Source organism: Spermophilus citellus (assembly GCF_964194105.1).
Source record: "Spermophilus citellus genome assembly, chromosome: 8".
Classification (NCBI taxonomy): domain Eukaryota; kingdom Metazoa; phylum Chordata; class Mammalia; order Rodentia; family Sciuridae; genus Spermophilus; species Spermophilus citellus.
Genome location: NC_138189.1, coordinates 41,702,107 through 41,718,826, shown reverse-complemented (window position 1 = coordinate 41,718,826; position 16,720 = coordinate 41,702,107).

Below are 16,720 nucleotides of genomic sequence, written 5' to 3'. Positions count from 1 at the left end.
CCTGAAGTTGAAGTCAGAGAGTTTTCAATTAAAAGAAAAAAAGAGAGAGAGAGAGAAAGAGATAGGATTTGGGTTCTTCCTGCAGCTATCCCCTATCCTTCCTCCCAATAGGATGAATATAGTTTCTTCAGACCTCAAAGTCCCTCATGGAAGTCATCTTTTTAGAAAATGCCAAGATCCAATATGACACGCATAATTATTATAGCACTAGCTTCACATCCTCAAAATTTAGGAACCAAAAGCACTCTCAGTCATTCCAAGACAAATTAGGTTCCTAAAATTAGTGTGTCATGTTGCCAAAGACTCTAGCAGAGACTTGGGGGGTATCTGAGCAGAAACAGAAAGCGCAGCATTGGTCTGCCCAGGACTTGTGCCAAATGCCCACAGCTGGAATTGAAATTCACTGGGAGGTTCTTCCGTGCAGAGTTTAATCATAGCACAATTTATTTTCCGTGTCTAGGAGGAAAATGACTCCATTCTGAGTGAGGCCATGTTAGAAGAGGCAGCAGTGGTGGTCTGAGGCACTGGATTCTTTTATTCTATTGGCAAATAAAAATTGTATACCTATATCGTGTATAATATGTCACTTTGAAATATGTTTTCATTGTGGTGTGGTGAAATTGATTTCCAATGAACATATGCATTACCTCACATAGTTTTATTTTTTTGAAGTAAGAACACTTAAATACTGTCCTCTTGGCAATTTTCAAGACTATAAGAATATAATAATATGTTATTCACTATAGTCACCAAGTCATCTCCTAAACTTCTGCAGTAGGTCTTACCTGAGAACTTTCTTTTCCTTCCAGCCTATCCTGAGCTTCTGTTTCCCCTTTCAGTGCTGTTTCTAACACTCTGTTAGGAATTGAGTGTAGGTTCTTAGGGACGTGGGCCCCCGGGGTTGTTTTGGAACAGTGTAAGTAGGCAGATATTAGTGGGCCACAATTGTGCTTCAGTTGTCTCTCACGACCAAGTTGCTGAGGCCAGAAAAAAAACCACTTCTTGAGAATCTCCCCTCCCCTTGACGTTTGCTTCAGGGAGAGCCACCCTTGGCAGATCCCTGAACTCACCATGCTGTGCCCTGGGGGACTCAGGAAGCCCCAGCCCTTGCCATGTGCTCCTCAGGCTGCAGTCTTCCTCAGGACTTGGTGGTCCCAGGGTTCCAGGCCCATGGCTCTCTACTCTATATTCAGCTGCCACAGAGGAATGCATGATGGTGTTCAGATCCTCGGCTCTCACCTGGCCCCTCTCAGAAGAGCTCCGCTGAGTACTAGTTGAAACTACTTCTATAACTGTTCCTTTCCTCTCCCCCACACCCGAAGGCCTCGCACATTCACAGGATTCAAGCGTCCCCTCCTTTGCATTCTTTTCCATGGCCTCTACTGGTGTCTTCTAACTTACTCTCCAATTTGTCCATACACAGTAAGAGAAATAAAATCAGTGGATGACAAAGACAATCGTTGTTCAAATCTTGTCCATTGTCACTCCCTGAGTAAGATAAGCCCCCCTGGAAGATATTCTCCCATCAGACTTACGGCTACCCCCACCTGCCCTGCTCCCATTAGTAGGTCATGCCTTCTCCTGGTTGTTGTAATTCTGCCAGTTTCTTGGTCATGAATCTGGAGCCGGGAGATGCCCGTATGCTCCCTTTCCTCAACTATGGCTGCACATCAGGTAACACTGAAGTGTTTTATGTTGATCCTTCTAGTCAGCCCTTCTCAAATCTATCCCCATGTAACCACATTGGACACTTGGCTCAGTCTTCAAAGATGGCCCTCTAATTGCTCTTACTGTGGACCCTATGATCAGCCCTAAGAGGCTGCTTCTCTCCCTGTTTTCCTGGATTTTTGACTCCTTCTGGGGAAATCATTCTGGTCATGTCTCTTGTTTTCTTCATTTGTTAGATAATCCCCCAATCTATGTTGTCATATCTTTTAATAACTGAAATTTCTCTCCATTTCCCAATTGGCTCCCTAAGAGTCATTGGACCCAGATGCACCTCCCATTTCCTGGTTCTCTAACCCAGGCTTCTAGGTTACTTTCTTGTTTCTTTGTCTGTCTTTCTTTCTTTTTTTTTAATCTGAAAGACATCAACCCTTCTCCTAAGGGAAGCTCTTCTCTTTCACCCTTCTCGCCTGTTCTCCTATAGTTCCTTTGGATTATTTCTATATTTCTGTTCTAGTGGTAAGAAGGAAGCATATTTTCAATGTCCCTTGAGCTCCCCCTGGATTTCAGAGCAATATGATTCCCAGAGACACAAATTCCCATATATGGACCCTTTCAATTATCCTCTTGGCCTTTGAGTTGACAATAGTGTTATCTTATTGTTTCTCTGCCTCTTCCCAAGAAGATGGTATTTCTCTTTTAATAAGAATTCTTACTGGGAATAATTTATATAATCAATAATCCAGAGTCAATATGAAATCACATGTGAAGAACTAATGGACATACCCCAAAATTACAAGTAACATTTCCAGTTCCCTCCTACTCCCTAATTTGGGCTACCATATGTCACAATATCTTCTAGGTGTGACACTAACAATATGAAGCTATAACCTCCCACATGAGTGTTCTGTAGCATTCATGAAACTTGAATTTTTTTTTCCTTTTTTTTTTTAATTCAGGGAAAACTTTGCCCACAGACACAGCTGAGAAATATAAAAAAGGCAAGAGACAGACTCCTGCTTGCTCATGCCTAAGATGATCTTATCTTTGACTCAGCCTTTACCTACAAACCAGTGGCTATGTCAACCAAGAAGAGCCTAAGTTCAAATTCAAGTGGTAGCACTCTGCATACTGAGATAGAAAAAATATATATGTATTTACTAAAGCCCTTGCCAGAACCAAACCAGCCACTCCCAGCAGATAAAGTTGCCACTGGCAGCAATGGCCGATCTTGACAGAAATTCCATGTGCCCATACTCCCTGAGCCCAAGGCCTAAAGCTGCCCAAACATGAATGAGCACAAGATACCTCGCTCCACACCTGTTGCTCTGCTCTCCAAATGTTCATCCTTGGCGATATCCCATGCTGATGGGTCCTGTTAGGGTTTTTAAGGAGTTCAGGATATGATTCTCCTGATCAGATAATTACCCTGGGTGAGCAAATGGGGATCAGAACATCACCCTTGTCACCAACGAGGCTGTCTAAGAAGGTGGCCTGTAGCACACACCGGGGGCTTGCCCATGACTCACCAGAGTCCCTTTTTCAGCTGGGCCTGGACTGAATGGGACAACCACAGCCTCGCCCTCCCCAGGAGGGAGCTATCAGCAGTAGGTCCTGAGCCCAGGATTCCTGCCATGGGTATCCCGGGCATGTGGCCTGTATGGACCTCAGGTTTAACCAGACGATCTCTGAGATCATCATCAAGAACCAGTGGTTCTGCAGCTGCTACAATAACGGGTCCCTGCTTTGCTCTCCAGGCCTGAACAGTATTCCAGCCTTCACGGGTGCCAGCCATTCCTAAAGCTCAGAAAAGCCCCCCACCCCCTGCCCTGCTGCCCACCAGCCTCCATTTGAGAAACTTCTGATTTTCCACTTCTAATTCCTGTTTCTGGCTATTTCATCCTAAATTAACCTCACTCACCTTTTGCTGGCTCTTTCCTGCCTTTCTTCTCCCTTTACAGATGTCTCTAGACCCCTGGACCTGATCTCCCCATAAACTGAAATCCCAGCTCTTTACCCCTGCTGTGCTCTGGGATCTCCGATCCTCTCGTCCCCTTTCTCAGAGCATGTAAACATCAGAGAGCATTCCCAGGCCTCAGGACAAAAAAAAAAGGATTAACCAAAATACACATGTCCCATCTGCCACTCATAGAAAGACATTTTAATCCATAAGCCTGCCTACGACTGCTTTGTCCCTTCTCTGATTGCTCACCCTGGGGATGAAACTGCCTGTCCTCTCCAGTGGGGACAGTTAAACTTTAAAGACCCTCTCATCTGCCGTGACATTGGGACCCGAGGGGACGCCATTATTATTTAACACTATCGGGGGCCTTTAACTCTATTCTGCTTCCCACTAATCTCATTCTCACTAGTTACAAGCTTTGCGCATCTCCTGCCGGCACTTCTGTATGGTATCACGGCTACGTGGATGTTGATAAATGCTGTATAAAAGTCTATTAAATTAATCGAAGGGCCGCCATGCTGGTCCCCTAATGACATGGCAGATAAGAGGGTCTTTAAAGTTTAAGTGCTTCCAGGAAAGCACAGAGGTTTTCCTCGCTGGCCGTGGTTTTAGTAACTGTGCCGCATCTAATAAAGGGATTTCCTCACCACCCCAACCTTCTCTGCCCTGAACTAGAGGCTGGGCGTGGGGAGCTGCTTCCCTGGGGTCCTAGAGGCAAATTTGCACAGAATTCAGGCTTATGATTTAAATTTTCTCTTCCGGGCTGTCCATCCCCATGCCCTGTGCCCTTCACCTGTACCCTTCACTTGTGACCTTCACCTGTGCTCTTCACCTGTTGTCATTTTCTCCTTCCTTTCCAACTTTTTCACTAATCTCTTTTCTGTGAACTTGCCTATTCTGAACATTTTGAATAAATGGAATCACACCGTATGCGGCCTTTTTACCTGTTTTTTTTTTCACTTCGCATATTTTAAAAATTAATCAACACTGTAGCATGTATCAGTACTTCATTCCTTTTTTTTAAAACGTTTAGTTGTAGATGGACACAATACCTTTATTTTATTAATTTATGTAGTGCTGAGGATGGAACCCAGTGCACCACATATGCAAGGCAAGTGCTCTGCCACTGAGCCCCAGCCCCAGCCCAAGTACTTCATTCCTTTTTAATGCTGATAATATTCTATTGTGTAGATGTACAGTAGTCCCCTTTTTTTCCACAGGAGACACATTCCAAGACCCCCAATCCAAGCCTAAAACTCCAGATTGTACTGAATCTCTATGCTTTTTTCTCCTGTATGGACCTCAGGTTTAATCAGATGATCCCTGAGATCATCATCAAGAACCAGTGGTTCTGCAGCTGCCGAGATAACGGGTCCCTGATTTGCTCTCCAGGTCTGAACATTTTTCCAGCCTTCATGTATTGTGGTGAGCCGTTTCTTCAGACCGGTCGCCATTACAAGATGGCGCCGGCCTCGTTGTGGTCTGTGACAAACAACTCCTTCTTTGGGAGAGTTGGCACTTGGTTCTTTGACACCCTATGAGAAAGCTCCACGTGGCAGCTTCACATTGGGTGTTCGGATACTTTATTAAGGCTGGGAGGGGCTTCCGGGGGAGGAAGAACTCTGCAGAGCCTGAATAAACAGCTGTAAGAAGATTCCCGGTGTTGCGTCTTCCTTGCGGGCAAGGGGGTCGCGACAAGTGGTGCCGAGACCCGGGAAAATCAAAACTTGCAAGTCGTCAGAGGTGGTGCACTGAACAGTCCCGGTAAGTGGGACCCCATAGTCCCGGTGAGTGGGACCCGACAGTCCCGTGGGTGGGACCCGATAGTCCCGGTGGGCGGGACCTGATAGTCCCGGTTAGTGGGACCCGCGACCAAAGCGGAATCAGCTCCTCTCCTAAGAAAGAGAGAGCCTCATATTTTATTGCAGCTGCACTGTGTACTTTCACTTTTGTTTTCTGTGTTTCTTTTGTTGCTGTGTCCTGTTTTATTTGGCTACTGTCTGAAAAGATCAGCACTCCAGGCGCTAGACACTCCCTTACTAGTTTTTCACACAAATATGTAACAAGGCCTCTGGCCTTGAGCTGGGCTTCACAGTGCTGAGTACATTTCTAAGATAAGGGAGTTACTAACTGGGCTCCATGGTAACAGCTGGCAGGAGGAGGAACTGGAAAGGGAGATAGAGGAACTGGAGGGTCGAATGAAGAAGTCAAGATTTAAAGCATCTACGGCCCCGATCCCTGTTGCGCTCCCTCCTTATAACCCCGATTGGAACGAGGACAACCCCAGAAGGCAGGGGGGGTGTTCAGTGGCAGCCTAAGATATCCCAAACTTTTCCAGTAATTGAAAACCTGGATGCCGATGGACAGCCGGCCAGAGTGTATGTTTCTTTAGCCTTTAAGGACATTAAACAACTAAAGGAGGCAATTACTAATTACAGACCCCATGCCCCCTTTACATTGACTCTCTTCGAGTTTTTCTCTGCCAATCAGCTGACACCTAGTGACTGGCAACAACTTTGCAGGGCTGTATTGTCCGGAGGGATTTTTTTTTGTTGTTGTTGTTGTTGTTGTTGTGGACAAGTGAAAATCAAGAGAGGTGTCGTGAGCTAGCCTGAGTCAATCAGGACGCCGGCTTCCCACAGTGTAACCTTGAAATTTTAACAGGCTCAGGACAATATGCTATCATAAATCAGCAAATTAATTATGGTCCTGGGGTCTATGCTCAGATAGCTACAGCAGCGAGCGTAATTCCAAGTTTGATGCTCAGGGACGCCCACTGCAGCCGGGAAACGGGAACAGGGGCCCACCCCGGGCCCCGGAAGCCAGAGTGTATGGGGCGGTCCAGAGACAGAACAAGCTGCTACCGCAGTAAGATCTTGGCCAGGCGGGGAAAAATGCAGACAAAATCAAACAAAATGCAATCGGCTAGGAAACCTTGGGGAACTTTTGCCTCCAAAATGAGCAGCGGACTCCATGTTGCTTGCATCACCATGGTAACCATGGGGTGCCTAGCCAGAAGAGCGGCTTCCTGGTCCCACCTCCCACACTTTTGGGGGCTGCCGATTGGTTCTTCCACAGTCACTCAGACAGGACTTCTAGTCCCGCCTTCCAGCCACTGACCTGTTTTGCTGTGTTTCAGATTTCTACCGGAGCTACTCAGAGCCTATATTTTTGAAACATGCCTGCCTATCAATGCTAACAAAAGATATCTTTTTCAGACAAAATTTAATTCTACAGGTTTCTATGTTACAGTCCTAAATTTAAGCTAATTCTAAGTTAAATAACCTGACTTTTTCTTTATAGTTGTGTTACTAAATAATGTTCTATTGATGAGAGATATCAAATATGCTTCTTTATATTTTACTTTTAATTTTGGAAGTTATGAGGATGCATTTGCTTGCCACAGGAACAAGCCGGCAAGGTTCCTGTGATGACCAAAAAATCCTTATTCTAATTGCTAACTATAAAAATAAAAATGTATACTCAAGGATCTTATTTCAGTACATCAAGTGACGTCACATAGAAGAGTGCACTCCTAGTTAAAAATAAATTAACATGGATCCAAATATTTTAAGACCACGTGGTTACATAAAGTTAATACAATTATAAGTTAAGTTCTTATTCTTAATATATATTTTTTAGATATTTAAATAACCTATATTTGTTAATCTATAAATTAATTAGCACATGCCTAATTGATTAATTAATATATATTTGCCTAATTGTTTTTCTTCAACAGAAAACCCATAATTTATGTTTTATATCTACATTTTTCAGATACTCTGCCTTTTCAGTTACAGATATTTGAGATAAATGTGTTTACTGTAAATTTGCTTTTAAGTGAAAATGCAATCACGTAGTTTCTCCTTCTCAAAGTTACTGTTTAAACTCATAAGATGATAAATTATTATAATTATTTCTACAAAATATCTAAGGGTTTTAACTATATTTTCATTGATATTTCTTATCAAAGTATAATAATTTGTTTATAGATCCTAAGGTTTTCAGAAATTGTTCCAAAGTGTATTTTTTTTAAAGAACAAGATGTTCCAACAAAGACAAAGCACACATGGATCCTAAGAAGAAGAAAGAAATCATCTTTGGGTAAAATAAGGTCTTTATATTCATTTCCCTAAGTAAAAAAGATTTTTATATTGTTATCTAACCAGATGATATAAAAGGTTAGAACGAAAAAAAAAAAAAAACAAACAACAAAAAACCAAGGGGAGATTTTCATATACTAAACTGACTATAATTAATTTAAGGGTATTTCAGTTTATTTTCCTCATTTAACTATACTAATGTGAGCTAAAATTTTGTCCATATTTTGACATGACAAACACCTATTGGAATGTGAGTTTATTTCTTTACAGAAAGATCCTTGTTGCCTAACAATTCTTACTGTTTAAGATAGGGATTAATTTTGGTAAATAAATTCACATTGTTGATTAAACATTAAGTATATTAAACTACTAACTTAAACCCCTGTATGACCTTTTGAGAGGAGGCCCCTCACCCACCTCCCTGCGAAAACCTACTCCAAAAGCCTTGAAGGCACTCAGGTTAATAGAAACAGCCTTACAAGAGATGCAGGTTACCCAGATAGATTATTCTATACCCCTATCATTTATAATCCTGCCATCAAAATTAACTCCTACTGGAGTGTTTTGACAGACTAGTCCCATCTATTGGGTCCATTTACCTGCTTCTAACTCTCGGGTGATAACTCCCTTTTATGAACTGGTGATAAATCTGCTCTGGAAAGCCAAATATTTGGGTGATGCACTATTTAAAAAGACTCTTGACATTCTCATTCAACCTTATACCCAGGATATGATTTTAAAATTACAACAAACACATGATCTTTGGTGTCTTTTTCTTTGTACTTTCAAAGGTAAAATTGATAATCACTTTCCCCGACATAAACTTCTAGAAGGCCTTAAGAGATGTCCTATCATTTTTCCTAAAATTATTAAAAGAGAGCCTATTTCGGGAGCTCAAACTGTTTATACAGACGGAGCAAAAAGGGGGGTTTGCTGTTGTTTTTGATGGATCTCAAGTAATTTGACACCCTGTTCCTAAACTGTCTGCCCAAAGATCAGAAGTTGAGGCTCTAATTATGGCCCTTAAACTATACAATTCCATCCCACTTAATGTGTATACTGATAGTCTCTATGTTGCTAAGTTAGCCTCAGTTATTAAAACAGCCCCTTATATTGGCAGGCAATCCACTATCATGGAACAATTACAAACGGTTCAGCTCCTTGTTTGGGCTAGACGAGATCCTTTATTCATTGGACATATCCGAGGACACTCGGAGCTTCCTGGGCCTCTGGCGGAAGGTAATGCTAAAGCAGATGCTGCCACTCATAATATGGGCCTAGTATACACTATAACCAAGTATGATGAGGCCTCACAACTCCATGCTAAATTCCATCTGAATTCACAATCTTTACGCTTCCGCACAGGATGCTCGCGTGATCAAGCTTTACAAATTGTCTCCCTGTGCCCAGTATGTGCTCCATTTCTTCATTTTCCCAGTTTGGGTGTTAATCCTAGAGGCTTACACCCCAATGATATCTGACAAACTGATGTTACCCACTTCCCTAGTTTTGGTAAGCTGTCTTTTGTACATGTTTCTATTGATACATACTTTGGCTATATCTTTGTTACATTACACACTGGAGAAAAGGCCAAAGATGTTATTGGACATCTCTTAACAGCTTTCTCTTGCATGGGCAGTCCACGTTGTCTCAAAACAGACAATGGACCCACATATATAAGCCAAACAATTCAACGGTTCTGCACCCAATGGGAGATTGAACACAAAACAGGTATTCCTTATAACCCCCAGGGACAAGCTATTGTGGAACGAGCCCATCAACATTTAAAAATTTATCTACAAAAAATAAAGGAGGGGAAAATATATAGATGCTGCCAGGGACCTAAGGCCTATTATTGTGCCTCCTGGGGATGTGAAACCTCTAGTAATGGGTATTGACTTAAGAATTCACCTAGGAATGACTATGCCCATTTCTGGCAAACAAATATTACTATTCAGTTTACTTCCAATGGAAGACAACAACCAGATTGGACTTAAGGATATCTCTGGGGGCTGAGTATTTACACCCCCGGACAGTACAATCCTGGCCTGCTTTTTCGGCTCAAATTGACCACAGAACAGCCTACTGGAAGTCTAATAGGACCTAATCAGGTGCTCGGAGACCAAAAGGCCCCATCTGGACCCAAGCAGCCCATAGCCCCAACAGTAAAACCTTCCCCCAGCGGTCAAACAAAAACTATGGGCTATCAAACCTTTGATTATGCCCCTGAGCCCATATACCCTGGAACTGGAGATCGCCTTCTTAATTTGGTCCAAGGAGCCTTCTTCGCTCTCAATGCCACTAATCCTAACAGGACCCAAGATTGCTGGCTATGCTTGACCTCCAGGCCGCCCTATTATGAGGGGGTAACGATACTGTCTAATTTATCCTCTAATACCACTGCAGATCCTAAATGTTATTCTCTGCCCAGCTATAAGTTGACTATCACGGAGGTCATGGGGCAAGGGGTTTGCTTGGGAAAGGTGCCGCTTTCACGCCAACATTTCTGCAACATCACCCGACCAATAAATCAATCTCAATCTGATTATTTGTGGGGTCCCAAAGGGTCCTATTTTGCTTGCAATACTGGGTTAACTCCCTGTGTTTCCATGGCAGTCTTAAATACAACTACTGATTTCTGTGTGTTGGTACAACTATGGCCGAGGATATCTTATCATGGGTCAGACTACACCCTGGGACACCTTGAGGGACATACTCGGCTCCCCAGAGAACCCATAACTATGACTATTGCCCTCCTACTGGGCATAGGCAGAATAGCAACCGGAATAGGAACAGGGACAGCCACCTATGTCCAGGGAGGTCAATTACTAAATCTACAAATGGCTATGAATGAGGATTTAACAGCCATGGCCAAATCAATTACCGCCTTGGAAAAGTCCCTCACCTCCCTCTCAAAAGTTGTGTTACAAAATAGGAGGGGACTAGATTTATTGTTCGTAAGGGAAGGAGAACTATGTATAGCTTTATAGGAACAGTGTTATGCTTATGCAGATCACACTGGGGTAATCCTAAAACTATAGAAAAGGTCACGGAAAGATTGGCTAAAAGACAAAAGGAGTTTGAAGCACAACAAGGATGGTTTGAACAATGGTTTAAAAATACCCCATGGCTGACTCCTTTGATGTCCACTGTAATGGGACCGCTTTTCGGTCTCCTTCTTGTAGCTGCTGTAGGCCCCTGCCTTGTCAAGAGAATGACACAATTTATTAAAGACCAAATTAACATTCTGACTTCTAAGCCAATACAGGTCCATTATCAACGCCTACAAACCAAAGATGATCTTACTGAAGTTTGTCTCCGACCAATTCGAAGATGATTTTTCTACAATGATTCCTGCTTCATGCCTTTCTCCTTTTGCCCCCTTTTCTTCCTTATTTTTATTATTCCTCTCCTCTGACTCTATGCCCTGTTGAACCGGAACCAATTAAAGACCTAATAATGACTGGCTGAATAGATACCACTAAACGCCTTGGCAACAACGAGCTGATCTTGTAGTACCCAGAGACGGGCAACTTTCACGCTTGCACTGCAACCTAAGACAGGGGAATGGGGCCTCCCCAGAGACGGGTAAGCACTGTAAGGGCAGTGAACGACCTAAGACAGGGGCTACTTGATTCCCTTTGACGTGCCACAAACAAAAGAGGGGGAACTGCTGGCACGGACTCCCCCCGGCCCCCAGGGCTTGGATCCAGCCCTGGTTTCTTGTTGTGCACGTCAAAGAGGCCAGCTCACAAGGCCTTGAGGCAGCTCACCAGGCCTTGAAGGACTTGTGGTGTCTGTTTTCATATTATTCAGCCTATAACGGTCATGTGGGAACGTCTTGACCTGCTTGGGTCCGATAAGGTTCCTGGTTGAAGGCTTGGTATGAGTTAACAAGAACTTTCTGTCTCCCCCCGCCCTTGCTCCCGCCTACTGGTAACTTTCCATTCTATCTGCAAGAAATATATAAGTATGTGCTGAGCCATACTATGCAGCCACTTCTGCACAGTGGGATAGGACCTCTACTCTCGCCTGTGTTGTTTTTAGAAAACAAAAGGGGGAACTGTGGTGAGCCGTTTCTTCAGACCGGTCGCCATTACAAGATGGCGCCGGCCTCGTTGTGGTCTGTGACAAACAACTCCTTCTTTGGGAGAGTTGGCACTTGGTTCTTTGACACCCTATGAGAAAGCTCCACGTGGCAGCTTCACATTGGGTGTTCGGATACTTTATTAAGGCTGGGAGGGGCTTCCGGGGGAGGAAGAACTCTGCAGAGCCTGAATAAACAGCTGTAAGAAGATTCCCGGTGTTGCGTCTTCCTTGCGGGCAAGGGGGTCGCGACAATGTATGATAAGGTTTAATTTACAAATTAGGTATAGTAAGAAATTAACAATAAGTAATAATAACAGAATAATTATAACAATATACTGTAATAAAATTGCTTGCTCTTTGAGGCCATTAATTAGTAAAATAAGAGTTATTAGAACATGAGCACTGTGATACTGTGACAGCTGATCTGGTAACTGAGACAGCTGCTCAGAGACTGAGCAGGCAGTGTAGACAGTGTGGATACACTAGACCAAAGCAATGATTCACATCCTGAGTGGGGTGGAGTGGAACCAATTGAGATTCACCACACTACTGAGAATGACAATTGAAAACTTATGAATTGTTCATTTCTGTACTTTTCCATTGAATATTTTCAGCCCACATGTAACAAATCTTGGTAAAGCTAAGCCACAAACAAGGGGGGACTACTGTACCATATTTTATTCATCCATTCATCATTTGATGGACATTTGGTTATTTTTACCTTTTTTTACAATTATGAATACTGTAACTATGAACATTTATGTACAACTTTTTGTGTGGACATATGTTTTCATTCTCTTGAGCATGTACCTAGGAGCAGAGTTACTGGGTCACTCCTTGTTTAACATTTTGAAGAACAGCCAGAGTGTTTTCAAAGTGGCTGCACCATTTTATATTCTTACCAGCAGTGTATGAGGGTTCTTAAGTCTCCACATAATCACTCACACTCTTTATCATCCATCCTTTTGATTCTGCTCGTCCTCCTGGTTATGAAGTGGAATTCCATTGTGGTTTTGATTTGCATTTTTTCTGATAGTTAATGATTTTGAGAAGCTTCTTGGTGCTTATCAGCCATTGGATATTTTCTTTGAAGAAATGTCTATTTAGATCCTTTGGCCATTTTTTTAATTGGGTTTCTTTCTTTTTTTTTTTTTTTTTAGTTGACCCCTTGAATCCATCTACTTTTCTCCATCTCCCTAGTGTCTAAGACACTATTGTTTTTCACCTGAACCACTAAAAAAGCACCCTATTTGAACTTCCCATGTCCACTTTTACTCCCTTTCAACCTACTCTTCTGACAGCTGCCAGAATAATATTTTTAACCTGAATTTTTGATCTCAAAATCCCCCCCACACCCTGTGCTAGGGATTGAACCCAGGGTCATCTACCCGCCAGGTAAGAGCTCTACCCCTGAACCATACCCTAGTCTCTCATCATTTCTTACTTGACACCTTTCAATAGCTTCCCATTGTTCTTAGGACAGTTCCAAATCCTTCATGTGGCCCAAGAGGACTTCTCTGTCCCATTTTGAACCTCTTCTTCCCTCACCCCATGCACACCTACCTCACCAGGCTCCTTCCAGATGCCCAAGGGCTCCAGATTCCTTCTCAGCTCTGAGCTTCCACACATGGTACATCCAATAGATTCTGACCAGGCACCCTATGTGTGCCAGGTGCTAGGCCAACACTGAAGGTGCCACAGTGGCCAGGACCCATCCATTCCCTAATCTCTTGGGGTAAACAGTCTGCATGGGGAGACAGAAGGTCAATACACAATTAAATAGACAGTGCATTATGACAGTTGCCAAAGGGGCCAAGAAGAAGGTGCACAGATTCCTCTGCTTAAAAAGCTCTCTCCCAGCCTGACTAGAAGAACTATTTAGTAGACTTGTCACCTCCTCTGAGAATCCTCCCATGATCCCCAGGTTAAGTCAAATTCCTCTGTAATGCACCCTGTAACCCCTCTTCAGAGAGCATATTGGAAATTTAGATCAATTATTTTATGTCTTTATGATTGCTTGGTTAACATCCAACTCCCAACTACATCGTGTACTTTCTTCCACAGTCCACAGTGCCTATGACGGCTTGGCACAGTCAGGTCTTTTAAACAGATAATGATTGAGTGAATAAATGATGACTAGACCCCAGAGGCCAGCGGCCCTCCAACAGGACATCTGTTGTCTTAGACCCCCCACCTCTTTATTGCCACTGCTGAAGTATTGTGTAGTCTCTTTTTTAACTTGGTCACAAGAATCCAGATCATTCCTTTTAATTCCTTCATTACATAAATGTGTGACCAAGACAGAACAGTTTGTTTGCCCTCTGCAGAGATGACTCATTAGTAAAGTCAAACTCAGACACCATTGGAGTATAAAGAACAACGACAACATGGCAAGTTCTGGACCAAGGACACACACACACACACACACACACACACACACACACACACACACACACATATGGAGAAGGAGAGAGAGAATCACTGTTGGAACCCACAGGGTATTCCAGGGACAATCACCAACATGACTCAGGCTTCCTTCTGCCTGGGTGGTGGAGATGTCATTGGTCTCTCTTTTATTTCCTGCCTATTCTGGGTACAACCAGACTCTCACCTTTCTGAAAACCCCCAGTTCCTCTTGTTCCCATTTCTTTTTCCACAGAGCTTCTTCACCCTGCAATTCTGGGATCCCCAAATCATTCATTTTTCTTTTTTTTTAAGTCTTTTTTTTTTTAAGAGAGAGTGAGAGAGGAGAGAGAATTTTTTTTTAATATTTATTTTTTAGGGCTGGGGATGTGGCTCAAGCGGTAGTGCGCTTGCCTGGTATGCGTGCTGCCCGGGTTCGATCCTCAGCACCACATACCAACAGAGATGTTGTGTCCGCCGAGAACTAAAAAATAAATATTAAAAATTCTCTCTCTCTCTCTCTCTCTCTCTCTCTCTCCTCTCTCTCTCTCTCTCTCTCTCTCTCTCTCTCTCTCTCTCTCTCTTAAAAAAAAAACTCTATGCTGTTACTTGCTGCTCTTTGATAACCTTTAAAAAAAATATTTATTTTTTAGTTCTCAGCGGACACAACATCTTTGTTGGTATGTGGTGCTGAGGATCGAACCCAGGCCACACGCATGCCAGGCGAGCGCGCTACCGCTTGAGCCACATCCCCAGCCCCAAATCATTCATTTTTCATTAGACTTCCTGATAAACCTCATTGGGATTACTTTTGACAAATATTATAATGAACATTCAGCCTAAGAGAAAAATATGATTTAGCCAAAATGGGTACCTGTGCTGTGGATATATTTAAGAAAGAGAGCATTACCTGTGTGCTCTGACTACACACTCCTTCTTCCTACCACTTATCACTGTCATTCCAACCTTGGCTAAATTCCTTGAAGGCAGAGACTATTTTGACTACCAATATGGAGCCTAAGTAGTAGGTATACAGTACATGTTCAAGGACAGAAGGATGGGAGAGATGGAGAGGAGGAGAAAAAGGAAAGGAATGGTCTGAGGTTTATACAGAATTCTCTCTTTTTATTATACTGTCTAGAAGCTGAGCTGTCCAATATGGTAGCTATTAGCCATATGTGCTATTAAAATTAAAATTAACTGAAAAAAAACATTCAGTGCATCAGCACCAGTCATATTTCCAGTGCTCCATAGCTAAAGAGTCCAGAGTCTGCCATGTTGGACAAAACCCACATGGAACATTTCATTCTTGCAGAAAGTGCTATTGGACAGACCTTCGAAACTTCCTAGGTGCCCATAAATGTTTGGAATTCATGGAAGAGGGAGGTACTTGGCAGTAGTCTTGCCAAAAATGCAGTGAGAAAATGAAGACCCCTAGATCTTAGATCCTTAATTGCCTTAGGGCAATTCTACTTGTATTTCTTTGAGAAGATCATTTCAGTATATGAATAACTCAAAAAAGTATCTGAGTTTGTTTGTTGGTTTCTTCTAAATTGACCCTAGGGCTTTGTGCACGGTGGGCAAGTGCTCTACCACGGAGCCATACCCCTCGCCCATTTTTTAGAAGATCAGATTGAAAAAAAAAAAAAAAAGACAGAGATACTTGGCTAATCTGAATTTAAGAATGTAATGTAATCTTATGAATTCACAAACCTACAGCACAAACTCAAAAAAGCAACCAAAAGAACAGAACAAAACAAAACATAAAACTTCTTATGATTAATTACTTCTATTACTCTTAATCCTAACCTATGTTTGAAATCCCATCACCTTGCCACAGGGGTCACATCAGTTAGGCAAATTAGCAAGTCTTATAATAGCAAGGGGGCATCCGGCATAAAACTTCATTGATTTCAATCCATTAACACAGACTGTGAAATTGTGGTTTGGGTTTTTTTTTCCAATGTACTAATTTAGTTAATAATAGAGAAACTCTAAAGGAAATTCTCCTTTCAGGCAATCTTTAAAAAGCATGTTAGCTATAATGCAAGCACATTATATATATTTCACACTTATTGAAGTGTATTCCAGAAGGATTTCTGCTTAAGGAATTTTTTATTAGCCTAGTTCTTATTGCTGTGTTTACTTAAAAGAAATAAAGTAAAAACAATATTCTCTAGCTCAGAATCTTCATTAATTTAAAGTTAGAGCTTCTCCTCCCTCTCCCTTCTGACCCATCTCCCCTGCAACCTCCAGTTGGACATAGTGAGATTTTACCGTGTTCCCAGACATTGAAGGATCTGCTCACTCTGTTAGAAAGCAAGGTGCCATATTGTTTTCTCCAGTCTCTTTAACAGGAAAGTCAGAAGAGCCTACTGCTGAAAGTTGAGGAAGAGAGGAACAGCGGAAGCCACACACCAAACAGAAAGCAACACATCCTCTGTGGAATGGCAAGAGAATTTGTGACAAGGAAACCAAGAGAACAGCCTTAACAACA